Source organism: Candoia aspera, chromosome 1, assembly GCF_035149785.1.
Source record: "Candoia aspera isolate rCanAsp1 chromosome 1, rCanAsp1.hap2, whole genome shotgun sequence".
Taxonomy (NCBI): Eukaryota; Metazoa; Chordata; class Lepidosauria; order Squamata; family Boidae; genus Candoia; species Candoia aspera.
Window position 1 is genome coordinate 302850585 of NC_086153.1, and position 16371 is coordinate 302866955.

Consider the following 16371-nt stretch of genomic DNA (forward strand, 5'->3'; position numbering starts at 1 on the left):
AGGTTTGGTTTGAATTACAGATTTTAATTAATTATTAAGAGTGCCACAAACTGCAAAAAGGTTTTGGGTCAAATAAAGACCACCTATCCAACGCCCCCCCCACCTTTTATTTTTTATCCATTCAATGGTGTCCAATTTGCAGAGACTGCCTGGACAAGTCCCTGCAGTTTCCTTGGCAAGGTTTTTCAGAAGTGGTTTGCCATTGCCTCCTTCCTAGGACTAAGAGGGAGTGACTGGCCCAAGGCCACCCAGCTGGCTTTGTGCCTAAGGCAGGACTAGAGCTCACAGTCTCCTGTTTTCTAGCCTAATGCCTTAACTAGGACAACTGGAATGCCAAAGAACAAAAGAGTAGACATCATCAGACACAAGTAGTACTTATATTGTTGAATTTAGGGACAGCACTGAACTCACTGGTGACCCAAATAGCTTTCTTACTGAAAAAAAGGTGAACATTTATTGTCTCAGTCCCTTGCAATTCAGCAAAGCTTTCTCAAAACCACACATCTCAGTTGCTGTCTTGAAAACACGTACGTGTGCGGAGAACAAAAGAAACTTTTCCTGGCCTTGTGATTATCACTCTGACGTGAAAGCATGTTTGCCAGACAGCTGGAGGATCAGAGGATCATTGGAAGTTAGCTAGACTCACTTTGTCATCCAAGTTCTAGAGGCAAAGGATCATATTTTGAAGTGCCTAAATTCCTCATTGTACAGCAAGCTGTAGTTGGAAATTGTTATCTGAAAAATAAATCTAAGCAGTCTGAAACTCACTGCTGGTATGCACATCATAAACATCCACAGTTTCAAATCTCTTGTGTAAATGAACCAGGGTGGAGAATGAGGGGAGGGAGAAGGGTATGTACTGCAGATGCCAAATGTAAACAGTGGAAATGGTTTCTGCTGTTGAAAAGATGGAGATCTCATCTATCGGATAGGTCTTTTTGGAAATGACTGGTGTTGGGGCTTTCTGGTGCACATACTGCATACTGAACCTGCCTGTTGATGTGACCAAGATTTGCTTAATTTTTCTGATACTCATAAAGTTCTCTTTAACAGGCAGATGATTTTTTTTTTCCTCTTAGCAATAGCTTATAAATGCTGTAGTTGGAAGCTGAGCTTTTTCATCCTGATTTAAACACTTTCATTGGGTGTTTATGGCAGTCTGCTGGTTTGCACTTATTGTCTATTCTGAACACTAAAGCAGACTACACCCTCACAAAGGAAAAATAGGAAATGCTGTAATTATGTTATTTGAAACTTCATGTTTGTTACCAGATACATACCTCAATTCAAAGGATTCTTAAGGTGAATGCACAATTGAAGCCAGAAGTTTTTCTCTTAGGTTTGATGGATAAACAGTTTGAAATAAAATGTGGGGCTTTGTTTTTATACATGATAACAGCAGCAAGACTTTGTATGCACAAAGGTGGAAGGACTTAAACATTCCTAGAGTGGAAGAATGGATGGTGAAATTAATGGAACTGGCAGAGATGGTGAAACTGGCTACATTGATGAAAGAAAATAATTTGTCTAACTTTGTTTCTACTTGAAACGACTTTTGGACTTTTAGCTTGAAAGTGAAAAAAAATGAAGTTTTGATTTTGGGATTTCACGATTAGGACGGTATAAAAATATAGAAATAATGTGTACCTTAGTTAAAAACATAATAAGAGGTTAATGTATTTTTATGTTTTTATCTGTACTGAAGAAGGTCAGAAGCTTTTCTATGCCTCTTTCTTTTTATTTCTGCACTTTTAAGTTTGTTCTTTTTTCATTTCTTCTTTCTTCAATTTCTTTTTATCTTTATATATATATTACTTGTATTTTGAAGTTTAATAAAGTTTCTTTAAAAAAAGAAATGTCATGTCTGTTTAACAGCGGATAAGACCATGTCTTAATAATAAAGCAAATGCTAATCCAAGATCTAAGCTTCAGGGACAGCTTAGAGGAGCCCTCTCTGTAACAATGTGGAGCTGCACCCCCACCCCCCCAGAGATAACCCTGAACTAGATGGGTTGATGATTGAGTCACTATAAACTCTCTTTATTGCACCCCCAGAGTGTGCACAGACTACTTAATCTGGCCTGATTCACCCTGAGTAGCTCTAGGTGACGGACTCGTCCCTGGGGGAACTGGGGGTGTTGACGACCGACAGGAAGCTCTGGCGTGGGCTGGTCCATGAAGTCACGAAGAGTCGGAAGCGACTAAACGAATAAACAACAACAAGCTCTAGGTGTAGTCCAGTCTGACTTACTCTTAGATTTGGAGCAAGCTGCAGAAAACCAGCTCTGTTTTCCTAGAGTCTGCCACTGAAAAGTACAAACAGATGTACCATCTCTCTTTTTCTCTATCTCACTTTTCAGATGAAGGGGATAAAATCTGCAGGGGGTAAAGCATGCCAGGTTCCATAGAAATCACTGCAGGAGTTTTCAAATATGCTTTTTCCCCCTTTCTTTCTTTTTTTTTTAAGCCCTCATTTTGTTGTGATGGAATGCAATGAAATTTTCTGCAATAATAGCATGGAACAGCCATGCCAAAAATTCAGACAGATATTTGAGTGGGGTTGTTCAAGGAAAGGAGAGTTTGTAGAAAATTATCATGCTTTTCCCTGAATACGATTAAGCTGGTTGTCAAGGCTGAGGCAGAAGTTAAAGGGATTAACTCACTGGTTTTCTCTATAAAGCAGTTGATAGGCTAGATCAGCTAGCAATAACATTTTCCATTCCACTAGTGATTCCCCTTTTTGCCCCCCCCCCCTTTTTTTCCTGCAGAGGTTCTTCTTTTTAAAAAAGTCAGTGCCTATCTTTCATCTGAATATGAATAAAACCCTCCTTATGTTTTCAGACAATGAGAAAGCTGGACCCATGATCACAGGAGTTCTTTTTGTATTTAAATGTGTATAGAACTCTTTGTAAGAGGACTTATGTGGCAGGAGGAGAAGAAACTTATGCAGAATTTGCAATATGTAGGTAACCCATGTAACAAGTTGCTAGTGCCATGGAAAGTAACAATGGCCAGTAGCTTAAAGGATTTTAAAAAGACAAATTCATGATGGATGAGACTAAAAATAGCCACTATTCTTAATGGCTATTTATGACCTCTGGAGTCACTGATGGAATATATGAAATGCCAAGTGATAGAAAGCAACAGAGGAACAACCTCCTGTCCATGCTTGTAAGTTTCCCAAACTTATCTAGTTCACTATGGTGGGACACAGAGTGACAGGTGGAAGGGATCCTTGCCCTGATCCAGCTGTAAGAATGTTCTTATGGCTGCCTGCTCTAGCCCAGCCATCTTCCCTCCTGTAGACATTCCGTAAAGGCCTCTATCAAACAAAACCAGCCACAGTCACCTCTTTGTCCCTAAAACAACACTTCAGTGATTGCTCTGTATCTGCCATCTAGGAATAAGGTTCTGAATTAGAAGTAACCAACTTATTTCACTTCCAATTTAGCCTGTTTTATTTGTAGCATCTGTCTTTATTTTTTAAAAAAAATGTTTCTTTAATTTTGATTGTTTTTACTTTCTTGCTGTTGTTGACTGCCTTGGAGGCATTTCAACATGTAGCTGAAAACTGGGTTATATTTCAAAACCAAACTTATGTGTACATGGTCTCCAAATCTGTATTTCTGAAAATCAATGCAAAACTGGCATCCCTTTATATATGGGTCTGTCTGTGCAGAAACAAGCAACAACTCGAAAACAAAAGTCTGTGTTACCTCTATTCAGATGGTGCTTTCAAGTGACAACAGATGAACAAGTGCTGAAGAAAACTTGTCTTCAAGATCCTATTGTGTATTCTAAAACTTCTTGAAGCTCTTCATAAAAAAATACTGTATAACTTTCCCCACATAAATGAATATCTGTGTGCCTGATGGTATCTTTGATCATTGAGGTGATTACATAATATTATGAAGTTTGATACTAAATGAATGTATATGGCAAACATTCTAAAGCCTATTTGACTATAGCCCTCAAATACTTCCCATCATCTCCTTTCACTTAGAGCATTCACTGCTTATGGAAACAACTTGTCATTCAATTTAGAGTGTCAATTTGACCTGATTTGATAATTTGAATTGATTCAGAAAATCAGTTCAATTCAGGAGACAGGGTCTTTTAGTGGCATTCAATTTGACAATTCAATTCAACTTTCTATTTTAATTTGGAAAGTCAAAGTGATTTGGAAATTCAATCAAATCAGCTTCAAATTAAATTTCAAATCAAAGTCACCCATAACTCTACTCTTTACATTGCTAAATATATATTAAAAAAAAATAGAAGCAAGTCTCAGTATTATCAGTTCTTTGTACTTCTTTATTTTGGATAAGATATGGTAGAACTTGATTATTATAAAACCTCATTGCTAAGTTGATCATTGAAGATGTAACATAATCTTAGTCTTCGATCAGAAGCATAGTTATAAAACTTGGAAAGCTAAAGTTAGATCATACTAGATCATAAGCGCAGTCTTGGTTTCACTTAGTGACTGCTTCACTTAACAACCAAGTTGCCTCAACTTCTTCCAAGGGCAGCTCTTCCTGATCTTCTTCCCGGGGGTGGGTGCGGAGGGCACAGGCTAGGTCCTGGAGTGGAGCTGAGGCACCTGCTCCAGTCTACCCAAGTATATTAGCCTCCTTTGTAAGACATTGTCCTCTATAAGAGGTAGAAAAGACACAGTGCTCAGACTGCTTGGGGCAGGAGCAGAGGCTCCAGGCCATGACCCAGTGGGTAGGTGAGACTGGTCAAGAGTATTTTGGTCCTAACTGGGTCACATCAGGCATCACTCAGCAGCAGGTTGGAGCTATTGAGAACAACACTAAAAAGGGCTCCCAAAAACATGTTCTGATAAGGATTCAGAGACCAACCGGGGTACACAAACCAGACTTGCACTTGCACAGAGGCCTTGCTGCCCATTATCATATTGCTAGACATGATCATGCACATTCATTTTTTAGTGGGGAGGGGGAAGGACAGTGTATCACAGCACTATCAAGTTTGAGAATCCCTGCATTATAAGATCCATATGCTAAAATATCTGCAAAAGTTTATGGACATCTTTGTGCGTATTTTAAAATGCCATAAAACGAGAAATTAAATGAACCCAGAATTGCCTAGTGTACAAATGGAATATTTTTTTTCAGAGTTGAAATAAATCCTTTCTTGAGCTAAACTAATATATGCATAATAAAGCTATTTTCTAAAGTGGATTACTTTAAATTAATTTAAAAAACAGTAGGAATTATAATTCTATTTAGATTGCCTTCTGAGATAAAATGTGAGTGCTACTAGAAAGACTTGTTTTATTCAATTAAAACAGTATTAGAATGCACTGGATTCTTGGTGTTATATTTAATATGTACTACACAGTGTCTTCAGTGACCAGTGTATCTACTTCTCTTACAAACCAGCAGAACCTAAGATGTTTCAGCTCTTTCTCTCTTCATTTCCTGGATACTGTAGAGGTGAAAGAACAAGATGAGTGTCCCCAAGGCTCTTGAAGCAGAACACCATTAATGGTGTGCCATGATATTTAGATGAAAACTGGTTAATCTAAGCAATGATGAGAGTTCCTGGCCTTAGTCCACAATATTGTCCAAAATATTGTGTCAACATATAGTTTCTTCACTGCTCTGCTGTTTTGTTTAAAGTCAAGGTGTTTGTAAGGACCTTGCCCAATGTTTCTAGCTACTCATTTCTCTCTTTTCACCCTTTCACCTCACACAATCATTTAAATAACTCACCTATTTTGCCAGTTGGTCAAGGAGATCCAAAGCACACACACAAGCCAATAGAAATTCCCACTTCTACTACCCTCAGTTTTGAAATAATGCATATCCATTCTGTTTAACAAGACATTTTTGAAATTCCTGAGTTCTAAAATAACAAAAATCCAATTCCACCACTCTGTATGCAGAACCAAAGAATTCAGTCCCCAGGTAGTAACACCAACATTCAGTGGGTGCAATCCTATGCCCCTTTCTATCCGTGCATATGATATTGATATCTCTGTCAGGAAAATATACACATGATCATGTATATTTACAATCATAGAACTATAGAGGTGGAGGAGGCCATTTGGGCCATCCAGTCTGACCCCTGCTCCATGCAGAGATCCAAATTAAAGCATCCCCATGCATAATTTAAATATATTTTCAAAATATATCACTTTTTAGATGCATTTTTCTCAAAAAAAAAAAAAAAACCTTTCCATAATACTATGCCAAACATATTTCCACTTCATTTTGTTTTTGTTTTGTTTTTTCACTTGTGAAGGAGGAAGGCAAAACTGAAGAGGAGTGATCCTAGATAGATTGGAAGTGAGTTCAAGGAATAAAAGAAAGAGGTATCCTTATTTTTACTGTATTTTTCTTTCTTTTTATCCTTCAATGCTCCCAGTACATGCTTGAAAGTGATGTGAACACTCTCATATGACATCTTTTCTTTTTTCTAATGATGATCACCCAACCATGTAGTGTTGCATAATCACATCATTATTACTTATTAAGTAAGAGAACAATTGCATCACTTAAAAGCATGAGCATAAACTCTTTTTAAGAAAGAAAAGAAATGGATAAAAGTAAGGTGTTCACATTCTGCCTCCCCCCGCTGCCCCCCGTTGCCTCCCTCAGTCTCTGCCCAATCCTTCCCAACTATGTTTTCTTCCAGCTTTTTCTTTTTCTAGACTACCTTCTCTAGCCAAAAGAAGGAGGGGAAACCCTGTAGGCATTTTATTTTTCATTAATAGAAGACACTATGTCCAGACTAAGCAAAGACCATGCTGAGATGAGGAGAAAGTCTCTAGTGTTTTATTTACTGCTATTGTAGACAGAAAATCCTACCAAACTGAAGAAGCGTGGGAAAACCCAGACAGATGAACCCCAAAACTCAAGGCGGGTCTGTTCTGGGTTTCTTTGAATGACTGCTCAAAGCCTCTAAACTACGCATGCGTTTTCCCCCCTGGATAGGGGCCCCCTCCTGCTCACCATCCGTACTCATGACACACTAACACTCTCTCCTGATTGGGGGGAGGTGAGGGAATTCTATATCCTCTTTTTATTGCAGAATAGAAAGAAACTGCCTCTCTTCCATTTGACTCTTTTAAAAACAAAGCAAAAGGTATAATATCTCTGGAAAAAAAGGATTCTCCTTCCATCCTGTCTTGTTTTCCTGTGTGCTGCTTTCATTTTTTTTTTCCTCTTGCTTTCAGCAAGATCAGCAATGATGAGAATCTTAGCCCTGAGTACTACTGTGCACATATAAATTGCAACTGTTTCCTGTTTTTCTTGTTGCTGTTACAGAAGAACATGGAGAGAGGATTTATATGTATATGTTGGGAACATCCAACTAATTACATGAGTGTGATCACAAAATGTGAAAAAATAAAAATATGCAACAAACAAAATGAACAAGATAACCTCTGCCTCACACAATAGAGATCATGTTACTGTCTCCTTTTGGTGTGTGCCCTTCAACATGGTACACAATGACATGAGTGGCCCTTTAACTAGCAGAGGCCATGTCCTTGGTCTATGACAGCTGATTAGTTATGGAATAAGCTAGGGATGTTTGTGGGAAAACAATGTTCTATTTTAAGGAAAAGATATCTGCAGAGACTTTTAAAGTTACTTTGATGGCTGGTTCTTCTCAACATCCTGTTCCATTAAGAGTCTAGCTAATGATAGGCAGGCTGCCATTTGATTTTTGAGACAGGCTCCTCTAGAGACACTAAGCTGCACAGAAAGTGTGCACAATCAATGCAAAATGATGAATTTGCCTATCTGCTTATAATCCAGGTGGAGAATAAGTCATTTGGTCTGTGCAGTGTGCTGCAGAAAACAGAAGCCTCATTCCTTTTGGGACATTCCAGTTGATTCCAACCACAAAAGGGAAGGGAAATATATTGCATGTCAAGTTCATCCTTAGAGATTTAAAGCAATTCCTGTTGCAAGAAAGCCCACTTTGGCATGCAGAGACAGATGTTGGCCTGAGTGAAAAATAAGATTCTGATGAGGAAAGGGAAACAATAATACTGACACTTAGGCATTGTAAATAACATAAGTAAATGATTGGAGAATTTGGCAAGCAGAACAGATTATAGGCTGAGATAGAAAGTGATTATGCAATCATGATCTGGCACTAAGATTTATACTTTAATGCTTTGGTAATGTTCTTCTTCTCATTAAAATAAATCTACATATAAAATGGGTCTCTGTGATTCATTTCTGTTCTTTCTTTTGTTAAGAAAGAAGCAAAACATTTCTAAGACTTGTAAAAGCCTTGTCCCAAGAGTGGATAAAACCCCAAAAGCATGGGGTGCAGCCCCTGGAAACCCTCCAATTTGCTGCCAAATAGCACTTTTGTATTGTAACAAAAGAAACTAGTTGTAAAACAACATAACAAAGAGTAATGGTATTAATCGACTTCAGGTGGGAGCATGGCCGACTGAACAGCTGTGTCCACAAGCTCGGCTTGGGCTCGGGCAGGCTTTTTCCTAAAGCCCAAGAGTGATTTCATGGACAAAGAAAACACTCGGAATCTCCCATCTGCCCTCTGGACAGCAACTTGCAGCCTGAGAATTGCAAACAGTGTTTGCGCCAATTGGGTAAGAGCCACCAGGAGGCAGGGACATCACCATTTCCAAGCTGCAGTGTAGCCTCAAGGGGCACTAGGTCGAGCCACCCCATTTCTAAATCACCCAATTTATATATATATATTTTAAGTTATGTCCCTAAGAGAGATTTCTACAGCAAGGAGAAACAATCTCTCTTGGTGCTTGTCATTATTTTTGGGTTTAATTTTCAAAAATCTTTTTAAGCTTTGGCTTGTTTTCCCATTTGGATATTGAGGAGGATGGAGAATAAATAATTGTCTCCCTGCTATTATTTTTGTATTGAATTTGAAGGATTTAACATTTCCCTACACATTGAATCTGCTGTTTCAAATCTTCAGCTTTCTGTCCACTTTCTCTGGAGCTGCTTGTTAGCTTGTTGTTGTTGTTTATTCGTTTAGTCGCTTCCGACTCTTCGTGACTTCATGGACCAGCCCACGCCAGAGCTTCCTGTCGGTCGTCAACACCCCCAGCTCCCCCAGGGACGAGTCCGTCACCTCTAGAATATCATCCATCCATCTTGCCCTTGGTCGGCCCCTCTTCCTTTTGCCCTCCACTCTCCCTAGCATCAGCATCTTCTCCAGGGTGTCCTGTCTTCTCATTATGTGGCCAAAGTATTTCAGTTTTGCCTTTAATATCATTCCCTCAAGTGAGCAGTCTGGCTTTATTTCCTGGAGGATGGACTGGTTGGATCTTCTTGCAGTCCAAGGCACTCTCAGAATTTTCCTCCAACACCACAGTTCAAAAGCATCGATCTTCCTTCGCTCAGCCTTCCTTATGGTCCAGCTCTCGCAGCCATATGTTACTACAGGGAACACCATTGCTTTAACTATGCGGGCCTTTGTTGTCAGTGTGATGTCTCTGCTCTTCACTATTTTATCGAGATTTGTCATTGCTCTTCTTCCAAGGATTAAGCGTCTTCTGATTTCCTGACTGCAGTCAGCATCTGCAGTAATCTTTGCACCTAGGAATACAAAGTCTTTCACTGCTTCTACATTTTCTCCCTCTATTTGCCAGTTATCAATCAAGCTGGTTGCCATAATCTTGGTTTTTTTGAGGTTTAGCTGTAAACCAGCTTTTGCACTTTCTTCTTTCACCTTCATCATAAGGCTCCTCAGTTCCTCTTCACGTTCAGCCATCAAAGTGGTATCATCTGCATATCTGAGATTCTTAATGTTTCTTCCAGAGATTTTAACTCCAGCCTTGGATTCCTCAAGGCCAGCTTGTCGCATGATGTGTTCTGCATACAAGTTGAATAGGTAGGGTGAGAGTATACAGCCCTGCCGTACTCCTTTCCCAATCTTAAACCAGTCCGTTGTTCCGTGGTCTGTTCTTACTGTTGCTACTTGGTCGTTATACAGATTCTTCAGGAGGCATACAAGATGACTTGGTATCCCCATACCACTAAGAACTTGCCACAATTTGTTATGGTCCACACAGTCAAAGGCTTTAGAATAGTCAATAAAACAGAAATAGATGTTTTTCTGAAACTCCCTGGCTTTTTCCATTATCCAGCGGATATTGGCAATTTGGTCTCTAGTTCCTCTGCCTTTTCTAAACCCAGCTTGTACATCTGGCAATTCTCGCTCCATGAATTGCTGAAGTCTACCTTGCAGGATCTTGAGCATTACCTTACTGGCATGTGAAATGAGTGCCACTGTTCGATAGTTTGAACATTCTTTAGTGTTTCCCTTTTTTGGTATGGGGATATAAGTTGATTTTTTCCACTCTGATGGCCATTCTTGTGTTTTCCAAATTTGCTGGCATATAGCATGCATTACCTTGACAGCATCATCTTGCAAGATTTTGAACAGTTCAGCTGGGATGCCATCGTCTCCTGTTGCCTTGTTATTAGCAATGCTTCTTAAGGCCCACTCAACCTCACTCTTCAGGATGTCTGGCTCTAGCTCACCGACCACACCGTCAAAGCTATCCCCGATATTGTTATCCTTCCTATACAGGTCTTCTGTATATTCTTGCCACCTTTTCTTGATCTCTTCTTCTTCTGTTAGGTCCTTGCCATCTTTGTTTTTGATCATACCCATTTTGGCCTGGAATTTACCTCCAATGTTTCTAATTTTCTGGAAGAGGTCTCTTGTCCTTCCTATTCTATTGTCTTCTTCCACTTCCATGCATTGCTTGTTTAAAAATAATTCCTTATCTCTTCTGGCTAACCTCTGGAATTTTGCATTTAATTGGGCATATCTCCCCCTATCACTGTTGCCTTTTGCTTTCCTTCTTTCTTGGGCTACTTCTAGTGTCTCAGCAGACAGCCATTTTGCCTTCTTGGTTTTCTCTTTCTTTGGGATGTATTTTGTTGCCGCCTCCTGAACAATGCTGCCAACTTCTGTCCAGAGTTCTTCCGGGACCCTATCTACTAAGTCCAGTCCCTTAAATCTATTCTTCACCTCCACTGCATATTCCTTAGGAATATTAGTGAGCTCATATCTAGCTGATCTGTGGGTCTTCCCTAATCTCTTTAGTCTGATCCTAAATTGTGCAAGAAGAAGTTCGTGATCTGAACTACAGTCAGCTCCAGGCCTTGTTTTTACCGACTGTACAGATGTCCGCCACCTTTGGCTGCAAAGGATGTAATCAATCTGATTTCGGTGTTGTCCATCTGGTGAAGTCCATGTATAAAGCCGTCTCTTAGGTTGTTGGAAGAGAGTGTTTGTTATGCAGAGTGAATTGTCTTGGCAAAATTCTATCAGCCTGTGTCCTGCTTCGTTTTGTTCTCCCAGGCCATGCTTACCTGTAATTCGAGGTGTCATTTGACTGCCCACCTTAGCATTCCAGTCTCCTGTGATGAAAATAACATCTCTTTTAGGCGTGTTGTCCAGTAGTTGCTGCAGATCCTCATAGAACTGCTCTACTTCAGCTTCTTCAGCATTTGTGGTTGGGGCGTATATTTGGATCACTGTGATGTTAGATGGCTTGCCCTGAATTCGAATTGAGATCATTCTGTCGTTTTTTGGGTTGTATCCAAGCACTGCTTTAGCCACTTTACTATTAATTATGAAGGCTACTCCATTTCTTCTGTGGTCCTCTTGTCCGCAGTAGTAGATCTGGTGGTCATTTGATGTGAAGTGGCCCATTCCAGTCCATTTCAGTTCACTGACACCCAGAATGTCTATCTTTAATCTTGACATCTCACCAATAACCACATCCAATTTGCCCTGGCTCATAGATCTTACATTCCAGGTTCCAATGGTGTGTTGATCCTTAGAACATCGGATTCGCCGTTCACCACCAGCACCGTCGGCCGCTAGCCGTCCTTTCGGCTTTGAGCTAGCTGCGTCATCACGTCTGGGGCTAGTTGAGCTCATCCTCTGTTCCTCCCCAGTAGCATTTTGACCATCTTCCGACCTGGGGGTCTCATCTTTCGATGGTATACCGACATATCTCTGGTTGTACTGATCCATTTAGTTTTCACGGCAAGAATACTGAGGTGGGTTGCCATTACCTTCCCCAGGGATCGCATTTAGTCTGACCTCTCTGTCATGACCTTCCCGTCTTGGGTGGCCCTTCATGGTTTAGCTCATGGCATCATTGAGGTGCTCAAGCTCCAGCACCACGACAAGGTAACGATCCTTTGCTGAACGCTTGTTAGCTTACTTTCCCTTATGTCAAGAACTTTTGGAGATCTTCTGTTAAGTCATTAACTCCTAAGTCTGCCAGTCAAGTATCTAGGGGGCACCAGAATCTACTGCCTGAAGCATGGAGGATTTCAAGGAGACTTTCTCAGAGTTCCATTGTGAGCTTCTCTGTGAGTTTAAACAGATCTTTTATGATACCTGTCAAGCTATTCTGCAAGATATTTGGGACATTGCAGAAAATATCAACTTTAAAATGTTTCATATGGCTGAGGAGGTTGTGGAAGAAGTTGATTCTAGTGAAGATGGAGATGTTTCTACCAAGAGTGAAATTAAAGCTCTTATTGTGCCAGATGACCAGAACTTGGTGCTGAAGGAGTTAAAAGAATGGATCAAACTGAAAATCACAAACACAGTTGTTTTTTGATGGAATGTTATGGGAAAGAAGAGGCTCTGTTCTTGGGAGATTTTTTACTGAGAAGTCTGAGTTTCCAAGGGGGGCAGTTGGGCCGTTTGATTTCTGTATGCAAAATGCCTTGTGTGTCATATGGAGATATATAAATGCTTTGGCTTATTTTGAGGTGGGGTAGAGGATTAAGAATGCTTATTTGGATTGATATTAAGGCTTGTATGATTTTATCTTTCTTTAATGATTGGATTAAGATTTACTGGATTGATTTTAGATTTGTTTTATTTTTAAGATTTATAAGATATAATAATATTTGCTTAGTTTTAGGTTTAATATGGTTAAGATTGTTACAGTATTATTACTTATAAAAGTAAAAAAATTAAAATGTTTTTATAATTTGATTGATATTATAGTGGACAGAAATATATAGAATACTGGTAGGAAGGAAATAATTAAATAAATGTTTTTTGGGGGGAGGGAGTTGATTTGGAGATAGATAGATAGACAGACAGACAGATATATTATTTTAATATAAGGGGAAGGAGTAATTGTGCTTAGTGATTTTTATAATGTGCTAATGGAATACTTTATAGAAATAATGTGATCTTGGTTTGAGCCTTAATATCAATCCAAATAAGCATTCTTAGAGTAAGGGATTGATTATGGAATTTGCTGTATATTCTTGTTGCAAGTCAGAAGTTACCTCTTTATGTAATCTTCAAAATCCTTTTTTCTTGTTTTTCACACTCTTTTATTTTTTTTTCTTTTCTTTTTGTAGTTTTTTTTTTTGCTTTTTTGTAGTTTCTATCTTTGTTTCAAACTGAATAAGAATTTCATTCAGTCATCATATCAATTATATTTAAGTTGAACTACAATTGAAATGAAATCAAACTTAAGTTTTGTCCAGCTCTCCTCCCTTTTCTTTTTGGAATATGATCCTCAGTACACAACTCACAGAAAAAAGGAATCCTTGACCCAGAGAAAGCTGCACATCCTGTGCCATAGCAACCCCTCCCCCAAAATATATGTCCTTATTTTCTAGTAACATATGAAGAATTTATAAAGGAGTCAGGCATAGGTAAATTTCATCTAAATAAATAGTAAATAAACAGAATTGGGTGTTCAATTTTCCCCCATACTGTTTGGAGCCTTTTCCAGTTGGACTACATTGTTTGGAATGGGTTCTTTCTCTTGGCAGTACAAATTCAGTGGAACAGGCCCTTCAGACCTTATGACCTATTTTCCACAAGGGGAAGTAGGATATAGATAGAAAGTGAAAGATTCACTTTGGTCCCTCTGCCTGTCCATGGTCAAAGTAGTTGCTAATCTGAGGTCACTTCCTTCTGCCTTTCTTCCCAGAACATGTCCTCTTTGACTCTCCTAGTTAGTTATATTCTAGACCTGGCTATGCTTAGAATGTTTTCCTATAAATGAAATTCATTTTTGTAACAATTATAAAAGCTGCTTCACTGTTCAAATCAGTTCCTGCTCTCAGGAGTGCTCTCTCTCTCTCTCTGTCCCTCATGCAGACCCACATGCATAGACATACACTCAAATATATGCGCACAGAGAACATTTAACCCCCAAATAGTTTCTACAAATAGCTTCTTGCTTTCTTCAAATGGGTGGAGAAGGTCCCTCCTTAATTTGTCCTGACCTTGAAGAACAATAAGGCTGTCAAAGTGTCAGCCTCTTTTCAAAGTGGCTCTTTTCAAAGCCTCTTTTCAAGATTCCTATATAGATCATATTGGGGATATAATGCTTCCCTCTTTTATTGACTCCACCCTCAGATCCTGTTCCATCTCTTTCTTTCATTTCTTCTTCCTTTTTGATTTTAGTAGAAACTTAGTAGAATTTTTCCTGCATTTCTCTCACTAGTTCTTACTGAATTTGATGAAAGTGAAGCAGCTCTGTCCTACAGAAGAGAAAGAAATTTAGGGAAAATTATCATGTTTGGAATGTGATGAATGTTCTCAGTTACAAGGTGGTCAGAGGTTTTGGGTGTGACTGTGTTGCCTTCCATTATGTATTTTTCTCTCCCATGACTGACAGCTTCTCTGGCTTTCCAAGGAAAAGCACAACAAGAGAACTCTTCTCGTGGTTCTAAAGAACCACTGAGGCAATCCTGCCCTTGAGAAATCATTGGACAGTTTATTTCTGCCCTGGAGGAGTTTGGCAATATCATCCTCTTAGGGCCTTTCCCCATTTGGACCTAACCACAATACAACCATGTCTTGGCAACATCCTGGATCCCCATGAGGTTGCCCTCATCTTATCTCCAGCTCATGAGTGAGACCGGTTTATGTCAACCTTAGTTATGCCAGCATTAAAGTGTTATTTTTCATCTTATTCCACATTCATCCAAGTATGGCAGCCTTAAGTTCTTAGGCTTTGTCATCTGACACCTCACAAATTTCATGGAAACCTTGAAAGGGGAATTTATGTTCATTTCTAACTTCAGCAGTCAGCCCTAACTTCAAATCTCTCCTTCCTCTCTCTTATATACCTCTTACTGCAGGACTCTAGAAAAGATTCTCTAACACCCCCTGGGCCCACCCCTTACCCTGATTGGGGATCATACATATCCCAAAGATTAGGCTAGGTGGCTGATGTGCTTGGCTCCATCTCTTCCATGGTAGAAGAGGGGCAAAGTTCAGTGGCAGACCCCAGCAGTTTCATAAAAAGAGGGAAAGCAAGGTTTTCAAGCTCCTTTTTTTCAAAAAAGTTCCACATATGTTATGTCTTGTATCCCTTGCTGTAACCATGTAACACAAACCAAGAAGCTACGGTATAGTAATTTCATACTGCATCCACATTAAGTTAGAACTCATAGCTCATACCACACGCTATTTTAGCCACTTTTTTATACTGTTTTTGTCATTTATTAATGATCACATTCCAGCAAATATGATCTGAGAATGAAGAAAGCATAATATTAGGTTTCATTGTTCTGAGGCAAAATACATTTTCTGTGTCTATGGTTAAGCTAAGGATTGAAGGGTATGGTATATCTTGTATCTTTTACTCTGAAAGTTAATCTGTTCATGATGCACACACACAAAGAGGAAGAAGGGAATGTTGACTTCTTTGCTCATAGGTAGCAAAAGTAATTCAGAGTACATTATTAAAAGATACTTTGGTTTCCTCATTCTCCTGTTCCCTTTTCTTCCCAGCTGCTGTTAGCTCATCCAAAGGCTATGCGAATTCCTCTCAAAAGCCAGATTTAGTTTAGCTTTTTGAGTTACCCTGCTCTGAAGACCTATGCAAACTTACTTCCCTTAGCTACCTCATTAAAAGACCAGTTATCACTGTAAACGTTGGGAAAGTCTCCTACTGCTTTTTGATCTCCTGCTGATATCCCTCTTATTCTTCCAGTCCCATTAATTTCCCCCCCCCCAAGAATTTCCTATCCATTAGGAACCTTAAATGTCACTATTATGCCCTCATAAGAGGAGAAGGGAAAGAAATAAAACTCTAATTTCTTACACAAAATTCAAATTGCCTCTCTTCTACTTGCTCCTCATTGCAATCAAAAGCTGGTCCCTGTGCTTTAGTGGCATCAGAATGGGATGTAAATACAAAGTGCAATGGAAATCCAAGAGAAGGGGAAGTAAATGCTTCAAGAAGTACTAAAGCCCTCAGTAGAGAAATAGATGGCTACAGCAATACACAGATCCATAAATTCAGACTAGACATTATGTTAATTGTACCAATGCAATTCAAAGGCAGGGCTTTATGCCAATGCATCTATAAAAGTTCTG